Below are 24,913 nucleotides of genomic sequence, written 5' to 3'. Positions count from 1 at the left end.
TCCTTTACCGCCTTCACGGAAACTGCGGCATTCTGAAGTTGTCAACCTGGCTCTACGAAATATTGCGTCTGCGGCTGCTAGAAGAGAGAAATCAGCTAAACGTCCTGGTCGTTTAAAAACTTTGTCAGTTGGTCAAAAGGTGTTAATTAAGTCTCATCGTCTGTCGCACAAAGGAAAAGGCTTGTGTCGCAAATTTTTTTTGCTTTATAACGGTCCATATAAAGTTCGCAAAATTATTCATGATAACACTGTCGAAGTAGAAACCCTTAAATCTCGGCGCTCTAAGGGAATACATCATATATCGAACGTTAAAATTTTTGTGGAATGACATACTTTTGAGAAATTAACAGTTATACGTAAACATGCAGAGAATACAATGATACCGCGCCGTGTTTTGGCGGCGCACATACACAAAGCGACAGTCAGTCTGCGCGCTGCACAAGGCAGTCGTTGACCGCAAACAATTACTTCCTTACTTACTTACGTACATGACTGAGCCTCAGTGCGAATGCACTGACAGTCGTAGACAAATACACAGTCTAATTTCTCCGATTAAATTCAGTATAAAGGTATAGCGACTTGATAACTTATGTTATTAACGTTCAGTTTTATCCAGGATACAGTTGTATAAAATATTTAAGAACTTCAGGTAAATTCTGTGTGTGTCCGACGTTAAGAGGACTTGCTATCGAAAAAATTTCAGGAAGAATGTAATTTTGAAGAAGAAAGTACTAAACTAAAAAGGTAACTATTAATTGAGTTTATTTTTCAGGTAACATATTTCGACTTAGGTATGTACTTTATACGTAATTTGATGCTCGCGATTACGTGATTTATACTTTGTGTTAACTGATTTTGACAATTTTTTATTAATGAACAGGGTTGTTACTTATGTATATTATGCATCGCTTGGCTGCTCTGCTTTTTCACTGATGTCATATTTTTTATTATGTGCCTGCTGTGCCTATTTATTTAAATTATAATTGTCACCTGATTAGTTGTGCTGATATGGTTATGTATGTAAGTTATACTTTGTGATTTATCTGCTTGCGCCTTCATGTTTACTTATTTAATCTATTTATTATGTAAGATATATATTTGCCGCTTTGCGTATGGATTGCATATTTACACATTCCTGTTTTATTGTCATAACTACCCTTTAATTTGGTATATAGAAATGCTTATATACTGTGTACAAACATGGAGTTTAGGTTAAACTATGGTATTAATTATAGATTGTTCGCTTGACAGAGCCTCGTTGTAGGGCTTGTGCTACATCCACTTGTTGACTACAGTCTGGAACCGCGTGACCGCTACGGCCGCAGGTTCGAATCCTGCCTCGGGCATGGATGTGTGTGATGTCCTTAGGTTAGTTAGGTTTAAGTAGTTCTAAGTTCTAAGTTCAGTCCCATAGTGCTCAGAGCCACATCCACTTGTTGACATTTTGTTCTCTACTGGTATATTTACTCGCTATTGCATGTTTTGCTTACGCTCAGTGCTTTATATTTTAAGATAAGAAAATGAACTGCTATAATTCTACGAACTACATTGATACAAGAAACTTCACTGAAGTCACATGAGCTGGAGGTTTTATGGAAGCTGTATAAATTTATGCTAATAGAAAGGAAGCTAACGACATGAAATACCAACACTAGCTTTAGACCATTGACAGTTATTACGCTGCATTCTTCGTGAACCATTGAAATAGCAAGTGACACTTGATACAAAGAAATACTCCACATGTTTGCTTCTGTTTTCCATGATTCTTGAAGTGGTGTACACATTGTGAAATATTAGGATTTATTCATTCAAAGTCTTATGTGATCATTGATAGTACGTACTCTCACCTACTTACTGGAAGTTATTCAAACTGAAGGCTCTTAGAGCTCATATATGCATTTATTTTATTTTATGATGGACAAGGTAACCAAAATGTATTTTATAATTCATATTGAGTAGAAGATTTGGCTCAGGTGGATTACACAGAGCCGGCCGAAGTGGCCGTGCGGTTAAAGGCGCTGCAGTCTGGAACCGCAAGACCGCTACGGTCGCAGGTTCGAATCCTGCCTCGGACATGGATGTTTGTGATGTCCTTAGGTTAGTTAGGTTTAACTAGTTCTAAGTTCTAGGGGACTAATGACCTCAGCAGTTGAGTCCCATAGTGCTCAGAGCCATTTGATTACACAGAGGTTGTGTGTGGACATTGTGTATTCGGATTGTATGGGATGATGAACTGAAGTTTGCACTAGGATTTTATCTGTACTTGTTCGAGAAGACTGACTAGAGGAAAGAGTTGTTATGGAAGTGAAGTGAAATGATATAGGTATATGTATCGACGTATTGAAGAGGTATTATTGAAGTATTGAGATTGTGTGATGCTGATGATTATTGGAGTTTTAGTGGATAAGAGGTAAAGTAAGTGAGGAGCATATTTTTTTTGTTGGTTTATATGGAACGAGAAGGATGAAAATGGCAGACTAGAACACTCCAGTGGAAGGAAGATTGTCTACACACACACTTTGTTAAATCACTAAGCAGTATATACTTTTTTTTTTGGAGAGAGGAAGTATTTGCATATCTTGGCACACTGACAGTTGTTCAGCAACCGTACATTTTGATTTGACTTAGCAAACATTGGTCTTGACATGATGACTATGACGTTGACTAACTATTATTGACTGTTATACACTGCTGCCACTACTACTTGATACACATGTTGAACATCAAATCTTGACAGAATTGCATCTACACAGTAGTACTTAATATGTGGATGAAAGATGAGTGAGTGTGTTTTGAGTGTTTTCCTTTACTAATCCCAAATAATTGGTACCGACCTACCTCCGAAATATTATTTTACTTCCAGAATGAGATTTTCACTCTGCAGCGGAGTGTGCGCTGATATGAAACTTCCTGGCAGATTAAAACTGTGTGCCCGACCGAGACTCGAACTCGGGACCTTTGCCTTTCGCGGGTAGAGCACTTGCCCGCGAAAGGCAAAGGTCCCGAATTCGAGTCTCGGTCGGGCACACAGTTTTAATCTGCCAGGAAGTTTCATTATTTTACTTGTTTGTTGTGGCTTGCACTGACACCCATAAATATTATAGATTTACTGATATTTGTGTATTTGTAATAGTTAATATGACAGTTATCTCATATCATTTGTGTGTTTATTATAATTTGTATGTTTAGTGTAAGAGCATTGATAATAATTTTGTAAAAACAATTGTGTGTGCATTCAAACTGTTGTTCGTACCTGCACTTATTAACATTGGTGGGTGCCACATGGAAATGTTTAATTTCTGCTGAGGAACTCTGATGAACTGTGTAATTATTGCTGGTGAATATTATGGACTGTTACCTGCACTTATTAACATTGGTGGGTGCCACTTGGAAATGTTTAATTTCTGCTGAGGAACTCTGATGAACTGTGTAATTATTGTTGGTGAATATTATGTACTGTTACCTGCACTTACTAACATTGGTGGGTGCCACTTGGAAATGTTTAATTTCTGCTGAGGAACTATGATGAACTGTGTAATTATTGCTGGTGAATATTATGGACTGTTACCTGCACTTATTAACATTGGTGGGTGCCACTTGGAAATGTTTAATTTCTGCTGAGGAACTCTGATGAACTGTGTAATTATTGTTGGTGAATATTATGTACTGTTACCTGCACTTACTAACATTGGTGGGTGCCACTTGGAAATGTTTAATTTCTGCTGAGGAACTATGATGAACTGTGTAATTATTGCTGGTGAATATTATGGACTGTTACCTGCACTTATTAACATTGGTGGGTGCCACTTGGAAATGTTTAATTTCTGCTGAGGAACTCTGATGAACTGTGTAATTATTGTTGGTGAATATTATGTACTGTTACCTGCACTTACTAACATTGGTGGGTGCCACTTGGAAATGTTTAATTTCTGCTGAGGAACTATGATGAACTGTGTAATTATTGCTGGTGAATATTATGGACTGTTACCTGCACTTATTAACATTGGTGGGTGCCACTTGGAAATGTTTAATTTCTGCTGAGGAACTCTGATGAACTGTGTAATTATTGTTGGTGAATATTATGTACTGTTACCTGCACTTACTAACATTGGTGGGTGCCACTTGGAAATGTTTAATTTCTGCTGAGGAACTATGATGAACTGTGTAATTATTGTTGGTGAATATTATGTACTGTTACCTGCACTTACTAACATTGGTGGGTGCCACTTGGAAATGTTTAATTTCTGCTGAGGAACTATGATGAACTGTGTAATTATTGCTGGTGAATATTATGGACTGTTACCTGCACTTATTAACATTGGTGGGTGCCACATGGAAATGTTTAATTTCTGCTGAGGAACTCTGATGAACTGTGTAATTATTGCTGGTGAATATTATGTACTGTTACCTGCACTTATTAACATTGGTGGGTGCCACTTGGAAATGTTTAATTTCTGCTGAGGAACTATGATGAACTGTGTAATTATTGCTGGTGAATATTATGGACTATCACCTGCACCTGCACGCCATTGCTGGGTGTCACTGATGGAACTGTTTCTACTGAAATGATGTCACTTGTTGCTGTCTGCACCTGTTCAACATTACTGGGTGCCACTGATGGAACTGCTGCTACTGAAATGATGTCACTTGTTGCTGTCTGCACCTGTTCAACATTACTGGGTGCCACTGATGGAACTGCTGCTACTGAGATAATGTCAATTGTTGGTGTCTGCACCTGCTCGCCATTGCTGGGTGCAACTGTTGGAGCAGTTTAAATACTGCTTTTGAAATGTTATGGGACTGCTGTTTGCACCTGTTGACCATTGTTGGGTGCCACTGTTGTAACTGTCAACTACTCTGAGGTGTGCTACTTGTTTATTGAACTATTGAAAAGATTTTATGTGAATATTTGTATAAACTGATTTATTGTGTATAGACTGTTTATGGAATGTTATGAGACTCTTACCTCCACCCATTCGTCATTGCTGGTGCCATTGATTGAACTGTTTAACTACTCTGACAAATGATACTTGTGTAAACTATTATGTAAAATCACATGTATGCAAGCATTTGTATTCCTTACTGTATTTTATATATTAGGCTATTGAATGGTCAGTGCAAATCCAAAATTTATTTAGTTCCGTGATATTTACTTATTAATATCATCTTTTATTTTTGTCTGTGTTTTTTGGACGAATTTGGAGGTATTTTCACCACCAACGCTGGCAAAAATACCATCAAATTCTAGCCTGTGGAGGAGGGGCATATGAAAGGTGGCTACACTGAGTCACAGCGCCAGAGATTGTGCCAAAGATTATTATTCCGCCGCTTCCACTGGTGCAGTAGTAGTTCAGAGGTTGCCGTGGGCAGTACTTGTTGACAGGATGTCGAAAGCAGTACTAGTTCAGAGGATGTCGAGTGCAGTTGTTGTTCTGTTCAGCGAGAGAGTAGATGCTGTTCGGTTGGTGTAATGTATAGATGGAAGATGTTGCAATTATCACAGTGTATTTTTCGTCAATATATACTGAGGTAAAAAAAAGAAAATTATTTCACATTTATTTAATGAAAATGTCTCTTGGTCACAGGTTCAGTCAACAAAGCATCTGGCTCGTGTTCATGTGTTAGACTTGTAATTCTGGTTTATATGTGCAATTATAGTATTTCTGGTTTTTCAATTAGTTCACTGTAAATGGTGTTTAAAATATCTTGTCGTATTGAGAAAGAACCGTGCCAGATACATGTACGTTGAATCACACTACCACACACAGAACAGTTACACTTGTGCTTTGTTGTTTCGTAGCTTTTATAGTTGCAGGGGACTTAATTAATGAGTTGTGTTAATGGAAATTTCTTTTCATTCTTTATTTTTATTTTATGCAGTCAGATTGCATCCTAATATTACTCAGGGCCAACCGGTTACGAGATTTCGTAACCGCACATACAGCTACTAAAATTACTGCATTTTAATTAAGCCCCCACGCAGCAGATTTGTGGTTGGGTGCATCAAACCACTCAAAGAATGGTGACCCATAAAAATATGCCATCCTTAGTTTTATTTTTTGTAATGAATTACAAGCATCCACATGCCATGTAACACACAGAATATATGAGACCAGATAGTTATAAAGATGACAGCACTCCATATTGTTGGGTTCGTGGTGCTTCCCTAGATACTAAACATTAGTCTTATCGAAAATTGTGAAGCCTACACACACGAACTGTTGCATTAGGGATACCTTTTAAGTGTTATATCTTTGGATATGTGACCTTGCCTATATTCCTTACAGTCTCGCCTGAGGTGAATACACGCCCACGCAGCAAGTGTTTCTCAACACTCCTTAAGTGATTTGAGATTAGGGGGCCTGCGTGGCTAGGCAATTTGCTATAAGTATGACCATTTTACTTCGAATACTACGCTCGTGTGTTGACAAAAGTTCTGTTCTGCGTATCTATATATTCACTCCACAGACATCTCAACTCTACCAGGTGTCCCAGAAAGAATGGGAAGCAATCAGGGATATGACAGAAATGCTCATGTGAAGCAAAAAAACTCATGTGGACATATGCTCTATTCCGAATGATTCACGTGATAGAACACATCTAATGTACACTGCTGGCCACCGTAAATGCAACACCAAGAAAGACAAGAGGTAGCACAACAAAATTTATTTTGTAGATAACATGTTGACCAAGTATCAAATGATTACGTTTACAGACGTCTGTGACATGTGGTTCCTGCCAGAATCAGTAGCCAGAGTAGCCGCCATTGTTGGAGATCACCGCTGCCACACGTCTCGGCATTGAGTCAAAGAGACGTTGGATGTGTTCCTGGGGTACAGCAGCCCAAGCAGCTTCCACACGTTGCCAAAGATCATCTGGTGTGGCAGCTGGGGATGTAATCTGGGTCACTCGTTGAGCAACCATGGACCACATGTTTTCTATCGGCGAAAGATCCGGAGAGCGAGCCGGCCAGGGAAGCAATTCAATCTGGTTATTGACGAAGAACCTTTGGACAATGCGTGCCACGTGTGGTCGCGCATTATCCTGTTGGAATATGGCTGTGGCCGAGCCCTGAAGGTAAGGAAGGACAACTGGCTCCAGCACCTCGGATATGTAGCGCCGGTTATTTAAAGTACCGGCAATGCGTACTAAGGCGAGCGAGAGTAATATCCAATACCATAATACCCGGTGCTAGACCAGTGTGGCGGTGCATAATGCAGCTGTCCAGCATCCTCTCTCCACGGTGTCTCCACACTCGAATCCGACCATCGTGGTGCTGCAGACAGAAGCGTGCCTCGTCAGTAAAGACAACGTCATTCCATTCTGCCGTCCACATCCGTCTGTCATCACACCATTGGCGACGGAGACGTCTGTGGTTCTGCGTCAATGGTAGACGAAGCAATGGACGTCTTGCGGACAGACCACTCTGCTGTAAACAGCGTCGAATGGTACGCGCAGACACTGGATGATGCGTTACAGACGCAATGTGCTGTGCTATGGTTCGGGATGTCACTGAGCGATCCGTCACTGCCATGCGCACAATTTGTCTATCAGCACGTGCAGTGGTGCACCGAGGTGAATGCGATCGACCACGTCGGTCCGTCGTACCCTCCTGCATCCAACGGTCATATATCCGCATTACAGTTGTTTGGTTCCGTCCAACACGACTAGCGATTTCTCTGTATGATAATCCACAATCTCGGTAAGCCACTATCCTTCCTCTGTCGAACTCGGATACTTGATCAAAAGATGTTCGCTGTTGTCTACGAGGCATAACTGATCGTCTTGTGAAACAACCACAAGGTAAACACACGTGCCGAACGTACACTCGTCGAAATCGCCAAGCCTTAAATGGCGCTATGAGGTGGCGCCACAGGCGCGCGTGATGTGCGTCTGCGCTGAAATTCTAATCAGTTGCATATCTCATCGCTGCAAACCCATGGTGTAAATTTCACTTGATTCGGATGCTTCCTTCAGGGTGTTGCATTTACGGTGGCCAGCAGTGCACATTTGTTCTTGGGTTAGTGGCACACACGTATGTGTTTTAGCTACCCAGCCTCTGTGATGTTTTCTTCTTGTCCAACTTAACTTGTTGCTTTCAGCCTCTTTGCTCTGGATGTTTCCTGCCATTAAGCTAGGCTGTCGAACTCGCAGCTGTCCATGGTGTGTTGTTAGTGAAATAGTGTGAGAGACTGATAAGGTATCGGAGAGAAGCATCCGTTGAATGCATTTGTAGCGCCACCCACGTGCACTAACGAAGAATATGCAGATCTGTTGCCCGAATCTCGTGGTCGTGCGGTAGCGTTCTCGCTTCCCACGCCCGGGTTCCCGGGTTCGATTCCCGGCGGGGTCAGGGATTTTCTCTGCCTCGTGATGGCTGGGTGTTGTGTGATGTCCTTAGGTTAGTTAGGTTTAAGTAGTTCTAAGTTCTAGGGGACTAATGACCATAGATGTTAAGTCCCATAGTGCTCAGAGCCATTTGAACCATTTTGCAGATCTGTTGCATGTTTACGTTTTCTGCGATGGTAGACCTCCTGCTGGTGTAGAAGAAAAACACCGGCGCTTTCCGATTCGTCGGATTCCGGATCGTAGAGTGTTTACCAGAGTTTTTAGCAGACTGTGTATTCCTCCAAGTGCGCATTGTTCATCTGAAATTTTTGTGGTAAGTTCCTACGCCACCAAACTGTGGAGGTCATCTATCTCTAGGCTTACATACTACTTAATCTAACTTATACTAACTTACGCTGAGGACGAGACATACACCTATGCCCGAGGAAGGACTCGCACCTCCGACAGGGAAGCCGCGCGAACCTTGACAAGACGTCCAAGACCGCGCGGCTGCCTCGCGTGGCTTTTCATCTGAGAGAGTAGTTCAACAAGCTGTGGAAGAACAGCAACACAACGTTGAAATTGTGCAGCACAGTTCTACTCCAGCACACTGCGACTTTCTGCACGTATCAGTGTCCGACATTACAATCGGAAAACTTGTACCCGCTTTACATACACTCCTGGAAACTGAAATAAGAACACCGTGAATTCATTGTCCCAGGAAGGGGAAACTTTATTGACACATTCCTGGGGTCAGATACATCCACCTTTCGCAGCAATGCAGGCTGCTATTCTCCCATGGAGACGATCGTAGAGATGCTGGATGTAGTCCTGTGGAACGGCTTGCCATGCCATTTCCACCTGGCGCCTCAGTTGGACCAGCTTTCGTGCCGGACGTGCAGACCGCGTGAGACGACGCTTCATCCAGTCCCAAACATGCTCAATGGGGGACAGATCCGGAGATCTTGCTGGCCAGGGTAGTTGACTTACACCTTCTAGAGCACGTTGGGTGGCACGGGATACATGCGGACGTGCATTGTCCTGTTGGAACAGCAAGTTCCCTTGCCGGTCTAGGAATGGTAGAACGATGGGTTCGATGACGGTTTGGATGTACCGTGCACTATTCAGTGTCCCCTCGACGATCACCAGTGGTGTACGGCCAGTGTAGGAGATCGCTCCCCACACCATGATGCCGGGTGTTGGCCCTGTGTGCCTCGGTCGTATGCAGTCCTGATTGTGGCGCTCACCTGCACGGCGCCAAACACGCATACGACCATCATTGGCACCAAGGCAGAAGCGACTCTCATCGCTGAAGACGACACGTCTCCATTCGTCCCTCCATTCACGCCTGTCGCGACACCACTGGAGGCGGGCTGCACGATGTTGGGGCGTGAGCGGAAGACGGCCTAACGGTGTGCGGGACCGTAGCCCAGCTTCATGGAGACGGTTGCGAATGGTCCTCGCCGATACCCCAGGAGCAACAGTGTCCCTAATTTGCTTGGAAGTGGCGGTGCGGTCCCCTACGGCACTGCGTAGGATCCTACGGTCTTGGCGTGCATCCGTGCGTCGCTGCGGTCCGGTCCCAGGTCGACGGGCACGTGCACCTTCCGCCGACCACTGGCGACAACATCGATGTACTGTGGAGACCTCACGCCCCACGTGTTGAGCAATTCGGCGGTACGTCCACCCGGCCTCCCGCATGCCCACTATACGCCCTCGCTCAAAGACCGTCAACTGCACATACGGTTCACGTCCACGCTGTCGCGGCATGCTACCAGTGTTAAAGACTGCGATGGAGCTCCGTATGCCACGGCAAACTGGCTGACACTGACGGCGACGGTGCACAAATGCTGCGCAGCTAGCGCCATTCGACGGCCAACACCGCGGTTCCTGGTGTGTCCGCTGTGCCGTGCGTGTGATCATTGCTTGTACAGCCCTCTCGCAGTGTCCGGAGCAAGTATGGTGGGTCTGACACACCGGTGTCAATGTGTTCTTTTTTCCATTTCCAGGAGTGTATATCGTGTCCACAGTTTTCACATTAGTGACAATGCTACACGACTTGAATGTTGTCACTGGTTACATGAGAATCGTCATTTGCTTCCATTAATACTATTCACCCACGACGAGACGTTTACACGGTATGGAATTAGCAATATACGAAATAATCATCGACGGTGGCGCGAAACAGATTTCCAAGTTAGCTTTTCAACAAATGCTCAAATGTGTGTGAAATCTTACGGGACTTGACTGCTAAGGTGATCAGTCCCTAAGCTTACACACTACTTAGCCTAAATTATTCTAAGGACAAACACACACACACACCCATGCCCGAGGGAGGACTCGAACCTCCGCCGGGATCAGCCGCACAGTCCATGACTGCAGCGCCTGCAGACCGCTCGGCTAATCCCGCGCGGCCAACAAATGTTAGGTTCATCATGATCGGTAAGATATTGAAAGATTCATTCATATTGAAAGAGCGACTGAGTAAGTCGTATTTTCTTGGAAAATTCGTTTATTGCACCTTGAGGACGTTACATTGGTCATGTGACCTTCAGTCTACTTCCAGCATGACGGATCCGCTCCACATTTTTCCAGACGTGATTTTAACCAACATAGTTGGTAGTGTCAGCGATGTTACTTGTCGTAATTACTTATGAAGAAACAGTCACGATCGCAAAAGTCTTTAAAATGACCGGTTTCGACAAATACAGTAGGTCTTCTTTAGGTGATTGCACTGTAAAGATAAAGTGCATGGTGATTAAGGAAGTTAGTCTTGCATAAAATGTACAAAGATGAAACTAAAAAGGCGTTGACGTTTTACGCATTTGCTGGAGCTAGCGAGGTGCTGAGCTGCTGCGTATTGTCAAGACGGTAGCTGTTACTAGTGGCTGTATTGGCAGGCGTCAAGCAGTGCTCGATAGCGCAATAATTTGATACATTACGTCAGCTGCAGCCAGTGGGATCTTACTTTGCGTAAAAATATTTATAACGAGCAAATGAAGTATAAAACAATAAGTACAGTTAGATCTACAGGGTGGTCCATTGATCGTGACCGGGCCAAATATCTCACGAAATAAGCGTCAAACGAAAAAACTACAAAGAACGAAACTCATCTAGCTTGAAGGGGGAAACCAGAGGGCGCTATGGTTGGCCCGCTAGATGGCGCTGCCATAGATCAAACGGATATCAACTGCGTTTTTTTGAATAGGAACCCCCATTTTTATTACATATTCGTGTAGTACGTAAAGATATATGAATGTTATAGTTGGACCACTGTTTTCGCTTTGTGACAGATGGCGCTGTAAGAGTCACAAACGTATAAGTACGTGGTATCACGTAACATTCCGCCAGTGCGGACGGTATTTGCTTCGTGATACATTACCCGTGTTAAAATGGACCGTTTACCAATTGCGGGAAAGGTCGATATCGTGTTGATGTATGGCTATTGTAATCAAAATGGCCAAAGGGCGTGTGTTATGTATGCTGCTCGGTGTCCTGGACGACATCGTCCAAGTGTCCGGTCCGTTCGCCGAATAGTTACGTTATTTAAGGAAACAGGAAGTGTTCAGCCACATGTGAAACGTCAACCACGACCTGCAACAAATTATGATGCCCAAGTAGGTGGTTTAGCTGCTGTCGCGGCTAATCCGCACATCAGTAGCAGACAAATTGTGCGAGAATCGGGAATCTCAAAAACGTCGGTGTTGAGAATGCTACATCAACATCGATTACACCTGTACCATATTACTATGCACCAGGAATTGCACGGCGACGACTTTCAACGTCGTGTACAGTTCTTCCACTGGGCACAAGAGAAATAACAGGACGATGACGGAATTTTTGCACGCGTTCTATGTAGCGACGAAGCGTCATTCACCAACAGCGGTAACGTAAACCGGCATAATATGCACTATTGGGCAACGGAAAATCCACGATGCCTGCGACAAGTGAAACATCAGCGACCTTGGCAGGTTAATGTATGGTGCGGCATTATGGGAGGAAGGATAATTGGCCCCCATTTTATCGAGGGCAATCTAAATGGTGCAATGCATTCTGATTTCCCACGTAATGTTCTACCGATGGTACTACAAGATGTTTCACTGCATGACAGAATGGCGATGTACTTCCAACATGATGGATGTCCTGGCAATAGCTCGCGTGCGCTTGAAGCGGTATTGAATAGCATATTTCATGACAGATGGATTGGTCGTCGAAGCACCATATCACGGTCCGCACGTTCACTGGATCTGACGTCTCCGGATTTCTTTCTGTGGGGAAAGTTGAAGGATACTTGCGATCGTGATCCACCGACAACGCCTGACAACATGCGTCAGCGTATTGTCAATGCATGTGTGAACATTACGGAAGGCGAATTAGTCGCTGTTGAGAGAAATGTCGTTACACGTATTGCCAAACGCATTGAGGTTGACGGACATCATTTTGAGCATTTGTTGCATTAATGTGGTATTTACAGATAATCACGCTGTAACAGCATCGTTCTCAGATGTGATAAGTTCACAAAGGTACATGTATCACATTGGAACAACCAAAATAAAATGTTCAAACATACCTACGTTCTGTATTTTAATTTAAAAAACCTACATGTTACCAACTGTTCGTCTAAAATTGTGAGTCATATGTTTGTGACTATTACATCGCCTTCTATCACAAAGAGAAAAAAGTGGTCCAACTAAAACATTCATATTTCTTTACTTACTACACGAATATGTAATAAAAATTGGGGGTTCCTATGTAAAAAAACGCAGTTGATATCCGTTTGACCTATGGGTGCGTCATCTAGCGGGCCAACCATAGCACCATCTGGTTTCCCCCTTCAAGCCAGACAAGTTTCGTTGTTTGTAGTTTTTTCGTTTGGTGCTTATTTCGTGAGATATTTGGTCCAGTCACTAGGTCAATGGACCACCCTGTATATCAAAAGACAAGTGCCGGTGTTTAAATCAATGGTGTAAGTCAATAATACAATTGCTTTACTTTAAATTCACTTTAAGTAGAAATGAACCAGTAGAAAAGGTTTGCGAACGTTGAACGCCAGTTGGTGGTGGTTCTTGGTACTTCAAAACCGACGCCGTTTCCATGGAAATGGCGGAGTTAGTGGTTGCTGTAGCACGCTGTTGCCTAGCCGATGTTGTACACTGGAGCGCCAAAGAAACTGGCACAGGCATGCGTTTAAAACACAGACACATGAAAACAGCCAGAGTCGGTGCTGCGGAGGGAACGCCTACAAAAGACAAGTGTCTGGCGCAGTCGTTAGATCGGTTACTGCTGCTACAATCGCAGGTTATCAACATTTAAGAGAGTTTGAAGTTATTGTTATAGTCAGCGCACGAGCGTTGGGACACAGAATCTCCGAGGTAGCGATAAAGAGAGAATTTTCGCTTACGACCATTTCACAAGTGCACCGTAAATATCGGCAATCCGGCAAAACATCAAATGTCCGATCTCGCTGCGGTCGGAAAAATATCGTGCAATAACGGGGCCAACAACGACTGAAGAGAATCGTTTAATGTGACTGAAGTGCTACTCTTCCACAGATTGCTGCAGATTTCAGTATTGGTCCATCAATAAGTGGTGCGTGTGAACCTTTCAACGAAACATCATCGATATGGGTTTTCGGCACTCGTCTACCTTGATGACTGCACGACACAAAGTTTTACGCCTCGCCTGGGCCCGTCAACACCTACACTGGACTGTTCATGATTGGAAACATGTGGGCCTGGTCGGACGAGTCTCGTTTCAAATTCTATCGAGAGGATGGACGTGTACGGGTATGGAACCATCCTCATGAATTCATGGACCCTGCATGTCCGCAGGGGACTGTTCAAGCTGGTGGATGCTCTGTAATGGTGTGGGGCTTGTGAAGTTGGAGTGATATTGGACCCCTGGAACTTTTACAAACGGCTCTGACTGTAGACAGGTACGTAAGTATCCTGTCTGATCACCTGCATCCATTCATGTCCACTGTGCATACCGACGGACTTGGGTAATTTCAGCAGGACAATGCGACACCCCACACGTCCAGAATTGCTACGGAGTGGCTCCATGGACTCTCTTCTAAGTTTAAAACTCCCGTGGGCCACCAAATTCTCCAGACATGAACATTATTGAGCATATCCGGGATGCCTTGCAACTTCCTGTTAAGAGTAGATGGTTCAAATGGCTCTGAGCACTACGGGACTTAACATTTATGGTCATCAGTCTCCTAGAACTTAGAACTACTTAAACCTAACTAACCTAAGGACAGCACACAACACCCAGTCATCACGAGGCAGAGAAAATCCCTGACCCCGTCGGGAATCGAACCCGGGCGCGGGAAGCGAGAACGCTACCGCACGACCACGAGCTGCGGATGTCCAGAGTAGATCGCCACCCCCTCGTACTCTGATGGATCTATTGACAACCCTGCAGGATTCATGGTGTCAGTTTTCTTTGGCTTTTTAGTATATAGTGGCTGTTGGCATCCAAAGATGTATGTAGACTACGCTGCTCCCATGGAAACGTTGTCCATGTGGCCGTTACCGTTACTGAATTGCCTTTTTGCTAGAAATTTCGACGCTGTGTTTAGAGGATACAGTGATGTATGAAAGACTGGGAGAATTACAATGTGTGAGTAAATCCGTGTAGCATGAGGGCAATAAGCCGTTTAGATAATTGATTAAAATTTGTAATAATAGCTATGTGGCTATATCAATCGTAAAACCAATCCTTCCTTCCATTATTTCTTTAAAAACATCGAAACATGTCGTTTCGTGAACACTAATTGTTCATTTAAAAGAAATGGGAGATTCGTTCTTTCGGTCAACAAAAATTTTAAGCTTCTCGAGTGTATTCAAGAGTAACCTCTTTGGGCTCGCTTGTAATATTTCGACGAAGTTGGTGATGTCACCTTCTGCGCGTCCCTCATTTATAAGATGTGGTCCAAACATCGGTTTATTTCTAAAGACTCCTGAAGTATGTTCCTTAAAACGCGTTTTAAAGTCACGTCCAGTCTGTCAATATATGTTTTTTTTTCGCAACTACCACAGGTCAGTTTATATACATCTGAGCATTTCCAATAGAGTGTCTTATTTTATTTAAAAGGGTGTTTGTGGGTGAGAAGCCAATAGGCTACTATACTTGAACAGTCTATTAATAGGTATAAAAAAAGTAAATTACCATCCAAACAAATGTGTTCTACAACGATATATACGGAAAGAGTTTCCAATAGAATTAACAAACTTTTCAAGATCGTCAGATCCTACAGCACCAGATTTTTGCTTTTATGATTGGATGTAGTCTGAGCTGTAGAATCGAAAGGTGAAGACGCGATATGAACTGCTTGGTTGCATCATGGACGCTGCAGCCCTCCTTAGGGAACGTACAGACGTACTCAGACCAGCAACACAACTTGTTCTCCCAAGGGTACATAAACCCATTAGAGGGACGGCTTGATATTTGAACATTTGCGATATTGGCGTTAAAGCTTAGAGGTTTATGTATTGAAAATAAGTATTTTTCGATTGACACTTTGTGAAACGCATGTTGATATACGAGAGTGAGCCAAATGAAAACCTTAAATTTGTAATAACAAATCGAAATTTCGCGCCGTTATCCAGTAAGTTTGGTATGCTTGATACAAACAACGAGCAGCATGGCCTGTAGGTATCAGTATAAGGATGGCCGCCCCACTTGCGGCTTGCACCAGGGAAGAACAGCGTTCTGTTATTCGGTTTTTGCGTAGTGAAGGTGTGAAACCTATTGAAATTCATCGACAACTGAAGGTTAAGTACGGTGATGCATCTTTATTACGGCAGCAAGTCTACGAATGGAGTAGGAAGTTCGCAAATGGTGTGACTTCAGTGGAAGATGCTCCTCGTCCAGGTCAGGTACAACGAGTTGTGACTCCACAGAAGTTGCAGCAGTCGAAGCCATAGTGAAGGAAAACCGCCCAGTGACACTGAATGACATTGCAGCATGTTTACAGATTAGTCATGGGTCAGCACACCACACTGTGCATGATGTGCTCCAGTTTCACGAAGTGTCTGCAAGATGGGTGCCACGGCAGCTGACTCCTGAAATGAGAGAACGACGTGTTGATGCTTGTGAAGAACTTCTTCGGAGCTTTGCACGAGAAGGTGATGGCTTCCTTGCAAGAATCGTTACTGGGGACGAAACCTGGGTTCACTTGCACCAACCGGAAACGAAGAGAGCGAGCAAGGAATGGTGCCAATGCTCATTACCAAAACTAAAGAAGTTTCGAACAGAACCATCAGCAGGGAAGGTAATGCTGACTCTCTTTTGGGACGAAAAAGACATCGTTTTGGAGCATTACATGCCCAGAGGGACCAGCGTCACCAGTGCATCATACACAGATCTCCTACAAAATCATCTGCGGCCTGCAATCAAATCAAAGCGACGTGGATCGCTGTCAGCAGGTGTCCTTTTGCAACATGACAATGTAAGGCCCCACACTGCCCGTACAACAGTTGCAACAATCACAGACCTGCATTTTGAGTGTCTTCCTCATCCACCATACTCACCAGACCTTGCCCCAAGTGATTTCATATCTTTGGACCACTCAAAGACGCAATGGGAGGAAAGAAGTTCCGTTCTCATGAAGAGGTATGCCACGCGGTGCCGTGAGTGGTCACGCGGCCTACCAAAGGAATTTTTTTCTAAAGGAATTTATTTGTGCACTTTGCATTGAGCGTGGGGGAGATTATGTTGAAAAGTGATAAAGCTTTGTATCACTTCTGCACAATAAATAATATTTAAAAAAATATTTAATATTTTCATTTGACTCACCCTCGTATTTACTGACAGTTATATGCGTTTTAATGTGTACTGAATGATACAGTAAGTAAATAATTATGTACATTAAATGCGTTCTACCTCGGAAACGATTCGGAATAGTACATACGTCCATATGAAGGTTTTTACTTCGAATGAGCGTTCCTGTCATATATATGAATACTGACCATTCCTTGTGGGACAGAGGGATCTCAAGATGGCAAGAACTAAAACGCGTTATACAAAATAATATAATCAAACGTAAATCTCTAAGAGATGTAAGTAGCATTATTCATGTTGCTCATTACGATCACAGCTTTATGTCGGAAAATCCTTTCCTTCGTTAATACCTTGCGTAGTTGTCACAGAAGAATCACATTCTCCTCCTTTCCGCAGTTTCCTCGAACCACAGAAACAGTCAGCGAAGCCTCAACATGGTGGCAGCGGGCGCGCGCACACATTGCCGAAAGTTAAAAACGTTTCAATATATTTCACTTCGCGTCATTACGGCCGCGCCAGAATATTTCCATCAAAATTATACGAAATTCGCATTAAGCATTTTTTGCCATAATAATTATCGCTTAAACGCGGTGAGCTGCGGTGCGGGCGGCCCTTAATGGAATCAATCGAGTGTTCGCCCACACAATGTATATTTTTTTTCATCCTCCACCCACTCCTGCAGCACTTATTTTTTTATATCGCCAAATTCTCGTTCTATTATTTCGACTTCGCGAATTTAATTTTTTTTATTTTGCAGCCGGACTGCCCTCTGGGGACTCTTTTTACCCCCATCCACTTTTTTTTTATTCGGCCAGTCTCCAAATTACTGAGTCACTAATTTTTCGGCCTTTCTTTCTGCGTGCCTAGTGAGGACGGAGACAGAGAGAGGGAGTTGCCGGGGAAATGAGCGCTCCTCTTCTGAATGGCGACCGGGCCGGGGCACGCCAGCCGTTATTATATAGTTTTAATTCGTCTCCAGCCAGCTGCGGAGCCGCAATTTCTGCAGTAATTATTATTTAAATGCGTTTTTCAGTCGCCGCGGCGGCTCCGCCGACCCGACCCCTCAAAATTGGTGTTCGGAGCTGCCAGCAGAGGCGAGGAGACCCACACGCGTCCCACCCACGACTCCACCCAGTACAGTGGCCGGAAGTCAATTGTTTCATTATTCTCTCTTCCCGACTGCCTGCCATTTTTTTCCGTCTCACCCGCCACCTCCCTCCCCCTCGCCCCCTCCCCGCTGCCACCACCACAAGCCATACAAAGTCCCGCCCATTAATTAACGTTATTATTAATTTGCTACAAATTTCTCGCAAAACCTCGTCGCTCCCCACCAGTCGCCGTCAAAATGTCTAGAGTACGAGCAAGGCTTTCTGGTTATCGGCGAGGCTATCATGCTCTCGGTTTATTCGGAAGGCAAATAACACACCTACATTTAACAGTGTAAAAAGCTAAGAGACACAAAGTGCGGAGCATAGCCACAAGTTCTTGGAACCACTGCTTCGGCATTGTGCTATATGGCAGTAGACTACACTACGTAATCAAAAGTATCCGGACACCCCCAAAAAACATAGGTTTTTCATATTAGGTGCATAGTGCTGCCACTTACTGCCAGGTACTCCATATCAGCGACCTCAGACGTCATTAGACATCGTGAGAGAGCAGATTGGGGCGCTCCGCGGAACTCACGGACTTCGAACGTGGTCAGGTGATTGGGTATCAGTTGTGTCATCCGTCTGTACGGGAGATTTCCTAGCTCCTAAACATCCTTAGGTCCACTGTTTCCGATGTGATAGTGATGTGGAAACGTGAAGGGACAAGTACAGCACAAAAGCGTACAGGCCGACCTCGTCTGTTGACTGACAGAGACTGCCGACAGTTGGAAGAGGATCGTAATGTGTAATTGGCAGACATCTATCCAGATCATCGCAAAGGAATTCCAAACTGCATCAGGATCCACTGCAAGCACTATAACAGTTAGGCGGGAGGTGAGAAAACTTGGGTTTCATGGTCGAGCGGCTGCTTATAAGCCACACATCACCAGTAAATGCCAAATGACGCGTAAACATTGGACGATTGAACAGTGGGACAACGTTGTGTGATGAATCACGGTACACAATGTGGCGATCCGACGACAGGGTACAGGTATGGTGAATGCCCGGTGAACGTCATCTGCTAGCGTGTGTAGTGCCAGCAGTAAAATTCGGTGGCGGTGGTGATATGGTGTGGTCGTGCTTTTCATGGAGGGGGCTTCCGCCCCTTGTTATTTTGCGTGGCACTATCACAGCAGAGGCCTACATTGGTGTTTTAAGCACCTTCTTGCTTCCCACTGTTGAAGAGCAATTCGGGGATGGCGATTGCATCTTTCAACAAGATCGAGCACCTGTTCATAATGCACGGCCTGTGGTGGAGTGGTTACACGACGATAACATCCCTGTAGTGGACTGGCCTGCACAGAGTCCTGACCGGAGTCCTCTAGAATACCTTTGGGATGTTTTGGAACGCCGACTTTGTGCCGGACCTCGCCGACCGACATCGATACCTCTCCTCAGTGCAGCACTCAGTCAAGGATGGCCTGCCATTCCCCAAGAAACTTTCCAGCACCTAATTGAACAGCCGGCCGCTGTGGTCCCATAGTGCTTAGATGATTCAAATTGCTCTAAGCACTATGGGAGTTAACATCTGAGGTCATCAGTCCCCTAGACTTAGAGCTACTTAAACCTAACTAACCTAAGGACATCACACACATCCATGCCCGAGGCAGCATTCGAATTTGCGACCGTAGCAGCAGCGCGGTTCCCCACTGAAGTGCCTAGAACCGCTCTGCCACAGCGGCCGGCACAATGCTTAGAGCCATTTGAATCATTTGAACCTGATTGAACGTATGCCTGCGGGAGTGGAAGCTGTCATCAACGCTAAGGGTGGGCCAACACCATACTGAAATGCAGCATTTCCGATGGAGGGCGCCACGAACTTGTAAGTGATTTTCAGCCCGGTGTCCGGATACTTTTGATCACATAGTGTATGTTCCCTATTGTACTGGAGGAAATAACGTTCGTCGGTACAGTGATGCGTTCTGCGTTTTACTCCTGGAGCAGGACGAGTTGATTTTAAAAGCACTCCGTCTTCAAGCCACGAGTGGCCTACCGGGACCGTCGACCGCCGTGTCATTCTCAGCGGAGGATGCGGATAGGAGGGGCGTGGGGTCAGCACATGGCTCTCCCGGTCGTTATGATGGTATTCTTGACCGAAGCCGCTACTAATCGCTCGAGTAGCTCCTCAATTGGCACCACGAGGCTGAGTGCACCCCGAAAAATGGCAACAGCGCATGGCGCCCTGGATGGCCACCCATCCAAGTGCCGACCACGTCCGACAGCGCTTAACTTCGGTGATCTCATGGGAACCGGTGTATCCACTGCGGCAAGGCCGTTGCCACGAGTTGATACTGTAGCGACGCTGCCGCTCGCTAATTCAAGCTCGCCGGTGTGTTTGTGTGCTGTGCGCGTGTGTCAGTACAGTGGTGTGCGACGTTTGTGTAGTTTCGCGCCCAGCCTCTAGAGGCGCTGTGTTTTCTAGCTTTTATATACGTTCTGTTTATTATTATTATTATTATTTCTTGTTTTTTGAGTTAGTTAGTAGTTCCGTGCCTCCTGACTTGTGTGGACGAGTACTGTTTTCTCTCCCAGCTACGGAAGTTTCCGAGGATTAAGGATCCTCTGTATAGGCCGGAAACAAATTTTATAGCTCCGATCTGTCCATGCATGCTGGGCGTCGTCAGATACGCGCTCGCAATAAAGTTATTGTTGCTCAACTGAAGGTCTTCATTCTTCCGAATCACGTTAAGCAAAGGTCGGACAGCCACCAGTTTAGCTGAACCCGACAAGTGGTGACCCCGACGGAAAAAATCGCAACACCAAAAAATATTTAATGTAGAGTAATGAAGCTTCGGGATTACATTTGCCTAGGTAACATACGAGGTGTGGCTAGAAAAAAACCGGACTAGTACTGGTGAAACAATAAAACGAATGCAATAAGGCTGAAAGTCGCGTGGCCTGTCACGTGACTCTCGCTCCGCCTACTGCTCGAGTTCCATCTGCCTCCTGCACTCAGTCTGCCCGTGGCGTCTGTTTTAAGTAGTTGACGTTTTGTCTGTGCGTCGGAAAATGTTGAGTGTACAGAAAGAACAGCGTGTTAACATCAAATTTTGTTTCAAACTAGGAAAATCTGCAAGTGAAACGTTTGTAATGTTACAACAAGTGTACGGCGATGATTGTTTATCGCGAACACAAGTATTTGAGTGGTTTAAACGATTTAAAGATGGCCGCGAAGACACCAGTGATGACACTCGCACTGGCAGACCATTGTCAGCAAAAACTGATGCAAACATTGAAAAAATCGGTAAACTTGTTCGACACTTTCCCTGTCAACTCCTGTTAACTCAGACACTGCTCTGATTGTTAAACGGCGATCTTGTCGAACAAGTTTACCGATTTTCTCAATGTTTGCATCAGTTTTTGCTGACAATGGTCTGCCAGTGCGAGGGTCATCACTGGTGTCTTCGCGGCCATCTTTAAATCGTTTAAACCACTCAAACACTTGTGTTCGCGATAAACAATCATCGCCGTACACTTGTTGTAACATTACAAACGTTTCACTTGCAGATTTTCCTAGTTTGAAACAAAATTTGATGTTAACACGCTGTTCTTTCTGTACACTCAACATTTTCCGACGCACAGACAAAACGTCAACTACTTAAAACAGACGCCACGGGCAGACTGAGTGCAGGAGGCAGATGAAACTCGAGCAGTAGGCGGAGCGAGTCACGTGACAGGCCACGCGACTTTCAGCCTTATTGCATTCGTTTTATTGTTTCACCAGTACTACTCCGGTTTTTTTCTAGCCACACCTCGTATATCAGTGATTGGCATTGCAAGATCGGAGGTAAGCGCGAGAGAAGCCATACGTAATGTGGAATGCTGGTGCATTAATAACAAGTGTAACCGCCAGTATACAGAAAACATCCAAACTTGCATGAATTTTGTTGTAATGGTGCCGGATGTCAGTTTATAAGATGGAGTTCATTGCCTTTTATACTTGGTCGAACGATATAGGGACGTTTAATGCTGTTTGTGGATGGTGCTGGAGTTGTCGTCTGATGGTGTCCCGTATGTGCTGGACTGGAGACACATCTGGTAACTCAGAGGGCCAGGCGACATGTCGACACTCAGTAGAAACACTCCCTGGAATGCTGTTCATGAATGGCTGCACAGCTGGTCGAATCACCAGACTGGCGTACAACTTTTCAGTCAGGACGCGTGGGATAACCGTGAGAGTGCTCCTGCGCTCTTCAGAAATGGTACCCCACGCCAGGTGTTGGTCTAGTGTGCCCCTTAGCTGGCCTCCTTGTAACCAACACAGCAGACCTCCATCCTGCACTCCAATGATCTGTCGCTTGACTTCATTGAAGTCGCAAATGGCGGCGGTTTGGGGTCACTGGAATGCATTCGACAGGGTACATCGCTCAGAGCTGTCCTCGAAGTAACCGATTTGTAGCGGGAATAAGCGCCTGGTCCCCGGCACGAATCCGCCCGGCGGACTTGTGTCGAGGCCCGGTGAGCTGGCCAGTCTGTGGATGGTTTTTAGGCGGTTTTCCATCTGCCTCGGCGAATGCTGGCTGGTTCCCCTTATTCCGCCTCAGCTACACTATGTCTGCGATTGCCGCGCAAACAAGTTCTCCACGTACGCACGCACTACCATTACTCTACCACACAAACATAGGGTTACACTCGTCTAGTGTCAGACGTTCCTTGGCGAGGGGGGGGGGGGGGCGGACACGGTGGCCGAACCGCATAATAATCCTAAAAGAGTAGTTCGGTGTGGGGCGGCAGAGGGGTGAAGTGGACTGCAGCAGTCGTCGTGGCGTTGTGGACCACTGGAGCTGGAGCGCGGACGGAGCCTCTCCGTCGTTTCTAGACCCCCGGTTCACATACAACATACAACCGATTTGTAACACTACGTTGTGTCACTGTGGTGGCGACTGCTGTTCAAATTGCTGCCACAGATGCATTACGATGCGCCAGAGCCATACGCCGAACACGATGGTGTTCCCTCTTGGTAGTGCCAGTGGTCGTCCGGAGCCCAGTCTTATCACGACTGTACAGTCTCCTGACCAACGCTGCCAGGATTCATGTACACTGGCCACATTCCTGCCAAGACTGTCTGCACCATTGCAGAAGGAACATCCAGCTCCTCATAGCCCAGTTACACTACCTCGTTCAGGATGTTGATAATGGTGGCTTTGTCGCCTTAAAGGCACTCTTGACTAACATCATGTCACCACAAATGGTTCAAATGGCTATGAGCACTATGGGACTTAATATCTGAGGTCATCTGTCCCCTACAACGTAGAACTACTTAAACCTAACCAACCTAAGGACATCACACACATGCATGCCCGAGGCAGGATTCGAAACTGCGACCGTAGCGGTCGCGCGGTTCCAGACTGAAGCGCCTAGAACCGCTCGGCCACCCTGGCCGACCAGCTCACCACCTCTACTGTCAAAGGTAACTAACGCTCACGACCGTTATATCGTGTATTTAAAGGAAACCTGATTTGCGTCCCTTATGCGACTGGCGTGAAATCTGAATAGACACCATCTTTTAGACGTAGAAACACTCTTGCTAACTTTCGTTTACATCACACAGCTCCTTGCTGATGTAGCGATTTTTTTCCGTCAGTGTATTAGATTACCTTATTAAAATGTAAAGAAGACGAAATAGTTAAATTTGTAGCAGTCCTTGTCCACGGGAAGATCACGAGTATTTATTACCAACACTGAATATTAAGGTATCACTCGATAGAGAACATCCACATCTACATCTACATCTACATTTATACTCCGCAAGCCACCCAACGGTGTGTGGCGGAGGGCACCCTACGTGCCACTGTCATTACCTCCCTTTCCCGTTCCAGTCGCGTATGGTTCGCGGGAAGAACGACTGTCTGAAAGCCTCCGTGCGCGCTCTAATCTCTCTAATTTTACATTCGTGATCTCCTCGGGAGGTATAAGTAGGGGGAAGCAATATATTCGATACCTCATCCAGAAACGCACCCTCTCGAAACCTGGCGAGCAAGCTACACCGCGATGCAGAACGCCTCTCTTGCAGAGTCTGCCACTTGAGTGTATTAAACATCTCCGTAACGCTATCACGGTTACCAAATAACCCTGTGACGAAACGCGCCGCTCTTCTTTGGATCTTCTCTATCTCCTCCGTCAACCCGATCTGGTACGGATCCCACACTGATGAGCAATACTCAAGTATAGGTCGAACGAGTGTTTTGTAAGCCACCTCCTTTGTTGATGGACTACATTTTCTAAGCACTCTCCCAATGAATCTCAAACTGGTACCCGCCTTACCAACAATTAATTTTATATGATCATTCCACTTCAAATCGTTCCGCACGCATACTCCCAGATATTTTACAGAAGTAACTGCTACCAGTGTTTGTTCCGCTATCATATAATCATACAATAAAGGATCCTTTTTTCTATGTATTCGCAATACATTATATTTGTCTATGTTAAGGGTCCGTTGCCACTCCCTGCACCAAGTGCCTATCCGCCGCAGATCTCCCTTCATTTCGCTGCAATTTTCTAACGTTGCAACTTCTCTGTATACTACAGCATCATCCGCGAAAAGCCGCATGGAACTTCCGACACTATCTACTAGGTCATTTATATATATTGTGAAAAGCAATGGTCCCATAACACTCCCCTGTGGCACGCCAGAGGTTACTTTA

The 24,913-nt window shown here is 45.0% G+C and overlaps 1 pseudogene; it reads right to left on the bottom strand.

Annotated features, from left to right (window-relative positions):
* Nucleotides 1-20,428: 20,428 nt before the first annotated feature.
* Nucleotides 20,429-20,546, bottom strand: LOC126210719 (5S ribosomal RNA; annotated as a pseudogene).
* Between the last annotated feature and the right edge of the window lie 4,367 nt (nt 20,547-24,913).

The sequence above is a fragment of the Schistocerca nitens genome, chromosome 10 (assembly GCF_023898315.1).
Source record: "Schistocerca nitens isolate TAMUIC-IGC-003100 chromosome 10, iqSchNite1.1, whole genome shotgun sequence".
Lineage (NCBI taxonomy): Eukaryota > Metazoa > Arthropoda > Insecta > Orthoptera > Acrididae > Schistocerca > Schistocerca nitens.
This window is presented reverse-complemented; position numbering and strand designations above follow the sequence as displayed.